The sequence below is a fragment of the Haematobia irritans genome, chromosome 4 (genome assembly GCF_050003625.1).
Source record: "Haematobia irritans isolate KBUSLIRL chromosome 4, ASM5000362v1, whole genome shotgun sequence".
Lineage (NCBI taxonomy): Eukaryota > Metazoa > Arthropoda > Insecta > Diptera > Muscidae > Haematobia > Haematobia irritans.
In genome coordinates, this window is record NC_134400.1 from 21,230,660 (window position 1) to 21,246,136 (window position 15,477).

Consider the following 15,477-nt stretch of genomic DNA (forward strand, 5'->3'; position numbering starts at 1 on the left):
CTGCGTTCACCGTCCTCCGTTCTCATTTCACCGCGCTTGAATTTTGCATACCAATCAATTAGGCAGAGTCCGGAAACTCATTATCAAGCCAAGTTTTTGCGTCCACCGTATTTTTTCCCTTCAGAAAACAGTATTTTATCAAAACACGAAATTCCTTTTTATACCCTCCACCATAGGATGGGGGGTATATTAACTTTGTCATTCCGTTTGTAACACATCGAAATATTGCTCTAAGACCCCATAAAGTATATATATATATATATATATATATATATATATATATATATATATATATATATATATATATATATATATATATATATATATATATATATATATATATATATATATATATATATATATATACATATATATATATATATTCTGGGTCGTAGTGAAGTTCTGAGTCGATCTGAGCATGTCCGTCCGTCCGTCCGTTTGTTGAAATCACGCTAACTTCCGAACGAAACAAGCTATCGACTTGAAACTTGGCACAAGTAGTTGTTATTGATGTAGGTCAGATGGTATTGCAAATGGGCCATATCGGTCCACTTTTACGTATAGCCCCCATATAAACGGACCCCCAAATTTGGCTTCCGAGGCCTCTAAGGGAAGCAAATTTCATCCGATCCGGCTGAAATTTGGTACATGGTGTTAGTATATGGTCTCTAACAACCATGCAAAAATTGGTCCACATCGGTCCATAATTATATATAGCCCCCATATAAACCCATCCTCAGATTTGACCTCCGGAGCCTCTTAGAGGAGCAAATCTTATCCGATCCAGTTGAAATTTGGTACATAGTGTAAGTATATGGCCTCTAACAACCATGCATATATTGGTCCATATCGGTCCATAATTATATATAGCCCCCATATACCGATACCCAGATTTGACCTCCGGAGCCTCTTAGAGCAGCAAAATTCATCCGATCCAGTTCAAATTTGGTACATAGTGTAAGCATATGGCCTCTAACAACCATGCAAAAAGTGGTCGAAATCGGTCCATAATTATATATAGCACCCATATGAACCGATCCCCAGATTTGACTTCCGGTGCCTCTTGGAGAAGCAAAATTCATCCGATTCGGTTGAAATTTGGTACGTGATGTTAGTATATGGTATCCAACAACCATGCAGGAATTGGTTCATATCAGTCCATAATTATATATAGCACCCATATAAACCGATCCCTAGATTTGACCTCCGGAGCCTCTTGGAAGACCAAAATTCATCTGATTCAGTTGAAATTTGGTACGTGATGTTAATATATGGCCTCAAACTCCCATGCAAAAATTGGTCGAAGTCGGTCCATAATTATATATAGCCCCCATATAAACCGATCCCCAGATTTGACCTCCGGAGCCTCTTGGAAGACCGTAATTCATCTGATTCAGTTGAAATTTGGTACGTGGTGTTAGTATATGATATTTAACAACCATGCCAAAAGTGGTCCATATCAGTCCATAATTATATATAGCCCCCATTTAAACCGATCCCGAGATTTGGTTTTGGAGCCTCTTGGAGGAGCAAATTTCATCCGAGTCAGTTGAAATTTGGTACATTGTGCCGTTAACAACCATGCCTAACTAGGTCCATATCGGTCTATAGTTATATATAGCCCTCAGATAAATCGATCCCCAATTACACAAAAATTGGTCCATATCAATAATTGTATATGGCCCCCATATAAGCGACCCCCATATTTCAATTCTGGCTCCCTACGTACCGTGCAAAAGTCCATATCGATTCGTAATTATTTGTAGACTTACCTACACATACTTTTTTTGTCTTATGTATGGACTAACTCACAATTTAGAAAACGATTTAAGATACCACAACCTAAGTAATTCGATTGTGGATGACAGTCTTTCATAGAAGTTTCTACGCAATCCATGGTGGAGGGTACATAAGATTCGGCCTGGCCGAACTTACGGCCGTTTATACTTGTTTTCCATTTTTTTTTTCACAATAACAAAAGTTGCTTCACAAAAGACGCTCTAGGGAGCCACAATGGTTAGCATGCCCGCCTTGCATACACAAGGTCGTGGGTTCGATTCCTGCTTCGACCGAACACCAAAAAGTTTTTCAGCGGTGGATTATCCCACCTCAGTAATTCTGGTGACATTTCTGAGGGTTTCAAAACTTCTCTAAGTGGTTTCACTGCAATATGGAACGCCTTTCGGACTCGGCTATATAAAGGAGGTCCGTTGTCATTGAGCTTAACATGGAATCGGGCAGCACTCAGTGATAAGAGAGAAGTTCACCAATGTGGTATCACAATGGACTGAATAGTCTAAGTGGGCCTGATACATCGGGCTGCCACCTAACCTAACCTAACCGAACCTAACCTAAAAGACCGTCTATCTCACAAACTAGTTGACTTACAGACGTCAAATTTTGACACGAATCATTTGAAGGTTGGTACTATATAAAAATAATATGCATTTAATACTAGCGCCGCTATCTATGTGTCAGACCGGGGACTTATCAGCTAAATTGGTCCAGATTTAGATATATCTCTCATATATATGCATCGCTCGATTTTGCCAAAGTTTGCCATAATACTCTTATTATTAGTAGCATACTAACTCTGTAGGTTCAGAAAAAACTATAGCTCTTAATATCAGACATTTCTGTTAAGATTGTGATAAAACTCCCATAACCATGTACCCCCTAAATGTTCTTAAATATGAAAATACGGGTTTTCCCCAAACCTATAGCATTGATACCCCACAATGGACTGAATAGTCTAACTGAGCCAGAAACTTAATCGGGCTGCCACTTTTACCTAACCCCACAAAAATTCACTAGGGTTGGTTTGGGGTATGATATAGTCGGACCCGCCCGACTTTCTACTTTACTCACTTGTTTCATTTCTTTTCAGCTTCCAAATTTATGTATTTACTTACCACCACTTTCTCTTCTGAAAAATAAATGCTCCATTTTATAAATTATATTTTTTTTCCTGACGGACAACCGAACCACGGGCCATCAATTTTTAAGCTAATACACTAAACACTGGGCCATGTGGCTATTTTAGTCATCATCATACAAATATCGCTGTAGTTATCAGTACACAAGTAATGCATACAATCAATTCTATTTATAGAACAGATGGTTGGCCACACACAAGCGGATTTCAAGAAACTTCATTTTAAGAGAATAAAAACCTACAATTGCTCTCTTTCTCACAAACGATTTAGCAAATACCACTTTCGAAAATGGAAATAATGTAATTTCATTTATATTTACATTAAACTATTCCTACTAAATCTTAATATATGTGCTCAGTGTTTTTAATCAAAAACTTTTCATTTATTGTAAAAATACAATTTTTGTAACATTAATAAACTTAATTAAATTTTTGGCGATGGAGTTCCGTCAAGGACCAGTGTTTATCGATGGTATTATCAATGCAACCGAGGTCGAAGTTCAATCCATGACGAATTCCACAAAGGTCGTACAAAATCAGTTGTTGTTCCGGAAACCATTGAAGCTGTGCGTCAACTGATACTGGAAGATTGTCATTTGACTTTTCGTGAGATTGTGTAAATCTTTAGTATTAGTGGGACCAGCATATATTTCTATAGAAAATTTTGCAAAAAATTTTATTTCTATAGACAATTTTGTCAAAATTTTATTTCTATAGACAATTTTGTCAAAATTTTATTTCTATAGAAAATTTTGCAAAAAATTTTATTTCGATAGAAAATTTTGTCAAAAATTTTATTTCTATAGAAAATTTTGCAAAAAAATTTATTTCTATAGAAAATTTTGCAAAAAATTTTATTTCTACAGAAAATTTTACAAAAAATTTTATTTCTATAGAAAATTTTGTCAAAAATTTTATTTCGATAGAAAATTTTGTATAAAATTTTATTTTTACAGAAAATTTTGTATAAAATTTTATTTCTATAGAAAATTTTGTCAAAATTTTATTTCTGTAGAAAATTCTGTTAAAAATTTTATTTCGATAGAAAATTTTATCGAAATTTTATTTCTATAGAAAATTTTGTCGAAATTTTATTTCTATAGAAAATTTTGCAAAAAATTTTATTTCTACAGAAAAATTTGTCAACATTTTATTTCTATAGAAAATTTTGTCAAAAATTTCATTTCGATAGAAAATTTTGTCAAAATGTAATTTCTATTGAGAATTTTGCAAAATATTTTATTTCTGTAGAAAATTTTGTCAAAATTTTATTTCTATAGAAAAATTTGCAAAAAATTTTATTTCGATAGAAAATATTGACAAGAATTTTATTTCGATAGAAAATTTTTTTCAAAATTTTATTTCTATACAGAATTTTGCAAAATATTTTATATCTATAAAAAATTTTGTCAAAATTTTTTTTCTATAAAAAATTTTGTCAAAAAAAAAATTTTTGCAAAAAATTTTATTTCTACAGAAAATTTTGCAAAAAATTTCATTTCTATATAAAATTTTGTCAAAATTTTGTATAAAATTTTATTTCTACAGAAAATTTTACAAAAAATTTTATTTCTACAGAAAATTTTGCAAAAAATTTTATTTCTATAGAAAATTCTGTTAAAAATTTTATTTCGATAGAACATTTTATCGAAATTTTATTTCTATAGAAAATTTTGTCGAAATTTTATTTCTATAGAAAATTTTGCAAAAAATTTTATTTCTACAGAAAAATTTGTCAACATTTTATTTCTATAGAAAATTTTGTCAAAAATTTCATTTCGATAGAAAATTTTGTCAAAATGTAATTTCTATTGAGAATTTTGCAAAATATTTTATTTCTATAGAAAATTTTGTCAAAATTTTATTTCTATAGAAAATTTTGCAAAATATTTTATTTCGATAGAAAATATTGACAAGAATTTTATTTCGATAGAAAATTTTTTTCAAAATTTTATTTCTATACAGAATTTTGCAAAATATTTTATATCTATAAAAAATTTTGTCAAAATTTTTTTTCTATAAAAAATTTTGTCAAAATTTTATTTCTATAGAAAATTTTGCAAAAAATTTTATTTCTACAGAAAATTTTGCAAAAAATTTCATTTCTATATAAAATTTTGTCAAAATTTTGTATAAAATTTTATTTCTACAGAAAATTTTGCAAAAAATTTTATTTCTACAGAAAATTTTGCAAAAAATTTTATTTCTATAGAAAATTCTGTTAAAAATTTTATTTCGATAGAAAATTTTATCGAAATTTTATTTCTATAGAAAATTTTGTCGAAATTTTATTTCTATAGAAAATTTTGCAAAAAATTTTATTTCTATAGAAAAATTTGTCAACATTTTATTTCTATAGAAAATTTTGTCAAAAATTTCATTTCGATAGAAAATTTTGTCAAAATGTAATTTCTATTGAGAATTTTGCAAAATATATTATTTCTATAGAAAATTTTGTCAAAATTTTATTTCTATAGAAAATTTTGCAAAATATTTTATTTCGATAGAAAATTTTGTCAAAAATTTTATTTCGATAGAAAATTTTTTTCAAAATTTTATTTCTATACAGAATTTTGCAAAATATTTTATTTCTATAAAAAATTTTGTCAAAATTTTATTTCTATAAAAAATTTTGTCAAAATTTTATTTCTATAGAAAATTTTGCAAAAAATTTTATTTCTACAGAAAATTTTGCAAAAAATTTCATTTCTATATAAAATTTTGTCAAAATTTTATTTCTATAGAAAATTTTGCCAAAAATTTGATTTCGATAGACAATTTTGTAAAAAATTTTATTTCGATAGAAAAATTTGGCAAAATTTTACTTCTGAGGAGAATTTTGTCAAACTTTCATTTCTATAAGAAGTTTTGTCAAAATTTCATTTCTATAGAAAGTTTTGTCAAAATTTTATTTTTATAGAAAATTATGTCAAAGTTTTATTTTTATTATTTTTAATTTCAGTTTTATAGAAAAATGTATAATATTAAATTGAAGTAATTCTTAGTTGGAGAGGCAAAATCTACCATTACGTCAAAAATTCTACCAATCTATCAAACTATAACAATCTACCATTTTTGCTAGAATTCTCCCAACTGTGGCAACCGTGCCCCGATCACATTGCTTCTCTGCGTGTATCAGCCACAGTGTGTATGTGTATATGAGTATTATGTCCTATCGACTCTCGCCAACGTGTTTATAACTTTGAACATTTCCCAGCGGGAAATGGAAGCGACGTGGAATCGATGATGGAAGTGCTGTCCGGGTAGCTATAAGGCCTGGGCGCTGCATTACGTGTTCATTTCAAAATAACATTGGATTGGATTGGAGACCAAGGCCTTGCCTCTCGCTTCTATTCATATGCCTTCTAGAGGTGGTGTCGTCGATGCCATGTTATCAGGCCTTCATACTAAGTACAAAAATCATGCCTTCCAAAGAAGGCCCTCAAAAAGGTCTGGACAGGAAGGCATAAAAGAAAGCGTGTAAAAATAAATATTTTGAAGGCAAGGTTGTCTATGAACTGAATATTTGCCCTCATGCCTTTTACGTTAGAATTTAATTTGACTTACTTTTCCTATACAGTTTATCTTATTTTTGTGATTTTAATATTTACCTCAAGTGTATTTTTATTTTTCTGCTCCGTGGGGATTTGAACCGGGGTCCTCGTTATTGGTAGTCCTACACTCATCCACTGGCCTACGACACATTTATGTGATGTGGGCGCCAAAAGGTAAACATAAGCTACACGTGAAGTCATTCCGCGTTCCCTTCTGTTGGAAGTGAACGTATAATGGGTATCGGATCTTTTATATGTTACAGAGAATGTATTCTAGAAGGCCAAAGTTAGGAGTAACTAGACATAAACAAATTAATAGCTTGGCAGGCAACAAAGAATGAGTATGGGATCATTGGTGGGTTCGAACAGATTCTACCCTAGGCAAGTTATAGATTTTTGTTATTATTAATTATTTAGAAAGATTTATGTTTATTTATTTAACCGCACTAAATATAAAAATAAGTAAATACGACCGTCAGGCAGGGCGAGTCTTATGGACTAGCCACCATGTATTACGAAGAAAGTTCTACTAAAGACAAGGTATCTTAAAACCTCTTAACATTGCCTTAATGTACATGGAGGTAGATTAAATACCTATATAAGTTAAATCAGTTCTTGATCAGTTAACATAAAATTTCCTATTTCGATTGGATCGTACCAATCAAAATACCATCCGACCTACATAAATAGTAGCTACTTGTACAAAGTATCCCATCGAACAGTGGGGTATTTGACCCCCAAACTGGTATTAATTCAAGGGAACAATTTTCAAAGAGATCATGTCAGGTATATATATAGCACCCGTATATATAATCGGTCGATTTGAGTTTATATCCCATATTACTCAGCCAATTTTTTGAAATTTTGAACAAACTTTTTTTGAGTGACAAGCACTTTTACTATGTTTAGTTAGTTATATATATACCTCCCCATATGTACAGGGTGGCTGATATGTAATACAACAAGTGCTACACCCTCAAAAAAAATCGCTTCTCTAACATATGTTCCAAACATATTTTGCAGGAAACACATATATTATTGGATACTGCAGAAACATTAATATGTATATGCTTGGAAGAATTCCCCAAAGAAGATTGTGCTCATTCCCTCAGATAATTTTCACTTCCACGAAATTTTTGAGTTCTTCGCATCTTTTTCTGTAATACAAATATGCTGTTTTTTTTCAAATGTCTATTCTCTTGGTTCCGAATGTCTATTCTCTTTATTCCGAATACTCATTCTAATATTCAAATTAAATAGTAATTAGTCTTAAGCATATAAAATTTTTGGCCTTATCATGGAACAGTTTTCCGAAACAACATACAAGCGGTTTCACAGAAATTGCTCTCATTTCATTCTCTCGCTGTGTTATGTTTATATCTTTTTATTCAACCCTCCCGGTTTCCATCTCTATTTATTTCTCTATACTAACTCTCTCTCTCTCTCTCTCTCTCTCTCTCTGTCGCTCTCTGAATAAAGTATCACAACATATATATGTTTACTCGAAATTTGTAAATTTATATATGTTTACATTCACACATATTATTTTTATGAAACATTCATGCCCCAAACATAATATATTCTAACATATTAACATATGTGTCCCAAACATTTTGTGTTAGTTTAGGAACATTACATGTTTCCCCTTAAATATATTGTGTTTAAAAATTGTGCCCGAAACACATTTTGTTTATATCGGAACATATGAAAAACATTTTTTTCTAACAGTGTATACTTTTTAATTTTTTTTTATACCCACCACCATGGAATGGTGACGGGGGTATAATAAGTTTGTCATTCCGTTTGTAACACATCGAAATATCGATTTCCGACTATATAAAGTATATATATTCTTGATCAGGGAGAAATGCTAAGACGATATAACCATGACCGTCTGTCCGTCTGGCTGACTGTCTGTTGTAATCACGCTACAGTCTTCAATAATGAAGCAATCATGCTGAAATTTTGCACAAGCTCGTCTTTTGTCTGCAGGCAGGTCAAGCTCGAAGATGGGCAATATCGGTCCAGGTTTTGATATAGTCCCCATATAAACCGACCTCCCGATTTGGGGTCTTGGGCTTATAGAAATCGTAGTTTTTATCCAATTTGCCTGAAATTGGAAATCTACAGGTATTTTAGAACCATAAATAGGCGTGCCGAAAATGGTGAGTATTGGTCCATGTTTTGGTATAGCCCCCATATAGACCGATTTCCTGATTTTACTTCTTGGGCTTCTAGAATCCGAAGTTTTTATCCAATTTGCCTGAAATTGGAAATCTGGAGGTATTTTTGGACCATAAAGAGGTATGCCAAAAATGGTGAGCATCGGTCAATGTTTTGGTATGGTCCCCATATAAACCGACCTCCCGATTTGGGGTTTTGGGCTTATAGAAACCGTAGTTTTTATCCAATTTGCCTGAAATTGGAAATCTAGAGGTATTTTAGGACTATAAATAGGCGTGCCGAAAATGGTGAGTATCGGTCCATGTTTTGGTATATCCCCCATATAGACCAATCTCTTGATTTTACTTCTTGGACTTATAGAAACTGTATTTTTTTCCAATTTGCCTGAAATAGGAAATCTAGAAGTATTTTATGACAATAAAGAGGTGTGCCGAAAAGGGCGTATATTGGTTCATGTTTCGGTATATCCCCAATAATAACCGATCTCCGGATTTTATTTCTTGGGATTATAAAAACCGTAGTTTTTATCCAATTTGTATGAAATTCGAAATCTAGAATTATTTTTGGATCATAAAGAGATACGCTGAAAATGGTGAGTATCGGTCAGTGTTGCAGTATAGCCCCCATAAGAACGATTTCCCGATTTAACTCCTTGGGTTTCTAAAAACCGTAGTTTTTATCCGATTTGCCTGAAATTTCACTTCTTGAGGCTATAGAAGGCGCACCGCTCATGAAAATTGCTTGAAACTCAATGTAAAGTTTCCAGATTTTACTTCTCGGGTGAAAATCTACAGATTTAAGATTTCCAATCAAAACGTTATTTTATAATTTTCTTGCACACTTACAAGAGATGTTAATGATTCCTCTTAAACAAAAATGGTTCTTACAAATCCAGAATCTGATATAGTCTTCATAAGTAAAATCTTTAAATTCATCTCCGGGAAGTGTATTGGTTGAACTGCTCTGCTTGATTTGTCCTCAAACCCCCCTGAAATTTCAAAGGAAACCCTAATATTTGATTCATGGTGGTGGGTGTTTAAGATTTAAGATAAAATTGCACATATACAAAAAAAACATAATTGAAAAAAGTTTATAATCTTAAATTAAAATCTATTTTATTTAAATTTAGTACACGAATCTTTGAAATGTGCGAGCCTCTATCAAAGTTATAGGACCATAAAGTGAGGCCAATTTCACTTAATATAAAGAAGAAAAAAAATGTATTAAAGATAAAAAAACTTCAAAATAGGCTAATACTTATTTGGAGGATTTTGCATTTTTGGTTAAAAATTTATTTGAAAATAAGAAAACATTTGTTGCATTAAAATGTATTTTACAATTTGGATTTTTATTCGTAATTTATTTATAGCTGTATACCTGTGTTGATATATCGCAAATCGTGAACGAAAAAAAATATATGAGACCTGTATCCTAGCTTTAAATTCACAGAGCCTAGATCTAGAGCTAGTTAGCTTCCAAAAAAGTGACTTTATATTAAAAAAAACAATATCTCAGATTCAATAACGAAATCCTTAAGGAAAGGTCAAAAGATTTGAAGTCAAATAAATTTTTCTGTGTGTATGCTCTCACAACAACATTATAACAACAACAACTAATATAGAAGACAAATAGAAATATTACGATCAAAACAAACGTATAAAGTAAAACCAATGGAAAATGTGTGGGTAAATTGATCTACAACTAACTACATATATGTCCAACTTAATCCCAAAAAAACGAAAATTTGAAGACATCGCCAGAAGCGCTGTTTCGAATACAAAACGTCACTTTTCTACTGCTTTTTTATGTTCCTATGGTGGAGGATATAAAGATATATTCTATTTTAAATACACTGGAAGGCGGGGAGGGATACTAATTTCCATATTTCTGGCAAATGGATGAGAATAGCGCATTACATGCTCTGGAACTAAAATTAAGAACTATATCTAAATATGAATCATCTTGCGAAATAACAGCAAATTCTAGTTTTGAGGCAAATCTGTTAAAAATATTGATACAAATGTTTGTTTGATGATTATATAAAAAATTGAATTTTCGTTCTTATAACAACAATGTATGTCCTTCTTTTTCCAATTCCCAAAGAAGGCACAGAATAATGTTTGCGGGCATTTTATAGAAAGGAAGTGCAAGGCATTTTAGCATGCATGATAGGAGAAGGCATATGGGAAGGTGTTAAGGATCCCAAAATCATGGGTTAAGAAGGCATGATTTTTGAGGTACTTCGCAATTTTCCCGCTGGGTTGCTCAATGATGAGTGTATGTGTTTGGGTTTATTTTACCAAAACATGTGCATTAACTAAAATACAAAAACAAACAAACTTTCAGTAACAACGAAACATTGAAAAATATCTTCTTGTTTTTCTTGTTCTCATCAATTTTAGTACAGAAAAGTATAGACTACTTTTAGGCTGAGGAGAATTATGCTGGTAGTAGTGGTACATGAACCTGTGTAACATCTGTACATTGACTATATATAGGCCTCATGTAGGACATACACGAGTACATATCAATGTACTCTTCAATTCTCTTATAAAGGATGTACGAACACAAACACATGCATGCACAGTAAAATCTGTATATGTACATATATTTTATAGATCCATTGTCACAGCGGGACAATTTACCTCTTAAATTTATGCTAGCAAATAGGCTTAATAGGAAAGATTGTCATGCTGTCTGTAACATATCGTAATAAAGATTATAAATGTTTTCCTTTAGTTTAAAGAAATAAATGTTATTTTTTTTACAGTTTTATGAATTGTTTTTATACCCTCCACCATAGGATGGGGGTATATTAACTTTGTCATTCCGTTTGTAACACATCGAAATATTGTTTTAAGACCCCATAAAGTATATATATATATATATATATATATATATATATATATATATATATATATATATATATATATATATATATATACTTTATGGGGTCTTAAAACAATATTTCGATGTCGATCTGAGCATGTCCGTCCGTCCGTCTGTTGAAATCACGCTAACTTCCGAACGAAACAAGCTATCGACTTGAAACTTGGCACAAATTGTTGTTATTCATGTAGGTCGGATGGAATTGCAAATGGGCCATATCGGTCCACGTTTACGTATAGCCCCCATATAAACGGACCCTCAGATTTGGCTTGCGGAGCCTATAAGAGTAGCATATTTCATCCGATCCGGCTTAAATTTGGTACATGGTGTTGGCATATGGTCTCTAACAACCATGCAAAAATTGGTCCACATCGGTCCACTTTTACGTATAGCCCCCATATAAACGGACCCTCAGATTTGGATTGCGGAGCCTCTAAGAAAAGCATATTTCATCCGATCCGGTTGAAATTTGGTACATGGTGTAAGTATATGGTCTCTAACAACCATGCAAAAATTGGTCCATATCGGTCCATAATTATATATAGCCCCCATATAAACTGATCCCCAGATTTGACCTCCGGAGCCTCTTAGAGGAGCAAAATTCATCTGATCCGGTTGAAATTTGGTACATGGTGTTAGTATATGGTCTCTAACCACCATGTCAAAATTGGTCCATATCGGTCCATAATTATATATAGCCCCCATATAAACCGATCCCCAGATTTGGTTTGCGGACCCTCTAAGAGAGGCAAATTTCTTCCGATCCGGCTGAAATTTGGTACATGGTGTAAGTATATGGTCTCTAACAACCAATTTTTGCATGGTTGTTAGAGACCACATACTAACACCACGTACCAAATTTCAGCCGGATCGGATGAATTTTGCTCCTCCAAGAGGTTCCGGAGGTCAAATTTGGTGATCGATTTATATGGGGGCTATATATAATTATGAACCCATATAGACCAATTTTCGAATGAAATTTGCTTCTGTAGGATGCTTCGCAAGTCAAATCTGGGGATCTGTTTCTTTGGGGGCTATATATAATTATGGACCGATATGGACCAATTCTGGCATGGTTGTTAGAGACCATATACTTACACCACGTACCAAATTTCAACCGGATCGGATGAAATTTGCTTCTCTAAGAGGCTATATAATTCTGGACCGATATGGACCAATTTTTGCATGATTGTTAGGGACCATATACTAACACCACGTACCAAATTTCAACCGGATCGGATGAAATTTGCTTCTCAAAGAGGCTCCTATACGTAAAAGTGGTCCAATATGGGCCATTTGCAATACCATCCGACCTACATTAATAATAACTACTTGTGCAAAGTTTCAAGTCGATAGTTTGTTTCGTTCGGAAGTTAGCGTGATTTCAACAGACGGACGGCTGGACGCGCGGACATTCTTAGATCGATATATATATATATATATATATATATATATATATATATATATATATATATATATATATATATATATATATATATAATATATATATATATATATATATATATATATATATATATATTATATATATATATATATAATATATATATATATATATATATATATATATATATATATATATATATATATATATATATATATATATATATATATATTATATTATATATATATATATATATATATATATATATATATATATATATATATTTCTATCTAAGAATCCATCTAAGAATGTCCGTATATATATATATTGTCCGGGGTCTTAGAACAATATTTCGATGTGTTACAAACGGAATGACAAATCCTATGGTGGAGGGTATAATAAAATGTTCAATTTTCGATAGAAATAAAATTTTGATAAAATTTTGGAGGGTTTAATAAAATGTTGAATTTTCTACAGAAATAAAATTTTGATAAAATTTTCTATAGATATACATTTTTACACAATTTTATATAGAAACACAATGTTGACACAATTTTATATATGTGTACTTCGTACAGACAATCAGTCTAAATGCGCATCACAGATGATACATGCATTTGAAATACAATGTTGACACAATTTTATATAGAAATAAAATGTTGGCACAATTTTATATAGAAATAAAATTTTGACAAAATTTCCATTGGAATAAAATTTTGACAAAATTTCCACTGAAATAAAATTTTGACAAAATTTTTTATAGAAATAAAATTTTGACAAAATTTTCTATAGAAATAAAATTTTGACAACATTTTCTATAGAAATAAAATTTTGACAAAATTTTCTATAGAAATAAAATTTTGACAAAATTTTCTATAGAAATAAAATTTTGACAAAATTTTCTATGGAAATAAAATTTTGCAAAAAAATTCTATAGAAATAAAATTTTTACAAAATTTTCTATAGAAATAAAATTTTGCAAAAAATTTCTCTAGAAATAAAATTTTGCAAAAAATTTCTATAGAAATAAAATTATTGGTTCATATATAAACCGATCAAGAACTAAAGTAGAATATATAGGTATTTAATTTTCCTATTTGAGCTAACATAGATTCTATATGGACTAAGTTCAATATAGAAGACAATATTAAGAAGTTTTAATATTATACCTTGGCATGGTTTACTTGGCTGTTACTACAACCGAAGTAATTCAATTGTGGATAATACACTTTAGTAGAAATTTGTACACAATGCCTGATGGAGGCTACATAAGACTCGGCCTGGGCAAATTTTAGGCCATTTGTACTTGTTTTTACATAACCACCAATAATGCCATAGTTCATTTTTGTGTAAATAGCACAGGCATCATTACTAAATTATTGCATTTTTGTTGCAACATTCGACTGTAGTCATATGAAATATAATCACACATACTAACTCATGCAAACACTTATCACCATGAAGAAGTCAGATCTTTCTTTTCTCTCTGGCGTTTGTGCACATATGTACGTGTGTGTTGGAGTGTATGAAAGAGATTTTCTTTTTAGTTTTGAAATTTATCCATTGTAAGGTAGCTGGTGTTGTATATGATGTTCGTTTTTAATTGAAACCAAAAAAGGAAAAAAAAACAAAACAATTGAAATTTTAATAATTTTTTCCAACAAAGAATATTGTTTATTTAGATTTTTAATTACTTTTTTAGTGTTTCTAGATTATAATATATGATTGCCTAGATTTTAAGTCCTTACGTATACGTATACAAATATGCATATGTCTACGTCTATGGAGTTTGTTCACCAACAAACAAGCATAGCACATAAAAACGCATGTTTGTCTATAAGAAGATTTTCTATATAGGGCTAATATGAGTTCGTTTTGTGTAAACTTATGGATATTTATTTAAAATTCTCCTATGTTGCTAATGAATCATCAATGAGCTTTTATTGTTGGATAACGGATGACGTTATAAAAATGTATGCTATTTCATTTATAACAGATCAAAATGTTTATTTCCGGCCATATAAAGTTTATACTTTTCATAAAGAAAAAAAATTAAAAAAATTCTAAGAGGGTGTAACGATGTCCGTCTGTTTGTTGCTATCACGCTGCAACCTTCAATAGGGAATCTATGGTCCTACTTAGTTAGAATGCAACAAATCTTATCTATTAACCTACGCTATGAATATGAGCCCATGAAAATTTACCTTAAAACCAAACTAAAAAGGGATCCCCAAAAACAAGAGGAAATAACAACATCAAAATTTTATGTTTTTTTGTTGTTTTTGTTTTTTTTTAGATGGGGAGGGGCATTATGAAAGTAAACCCCAAATATTGGATTTGTTCTTCGTTTGCAATTAGGGCCTATTTTCGTATACTGGGATTTGACAACTATACCAGAGATGGTCCGAGAAGCAATTTTTTGCGTTTTCTACTGTCAGAAAGTTGTAAACGTCACATACCTATATAAAATATAACAAGTATATAGGGCCGTAAGTTAAAACTTCCTAACACCG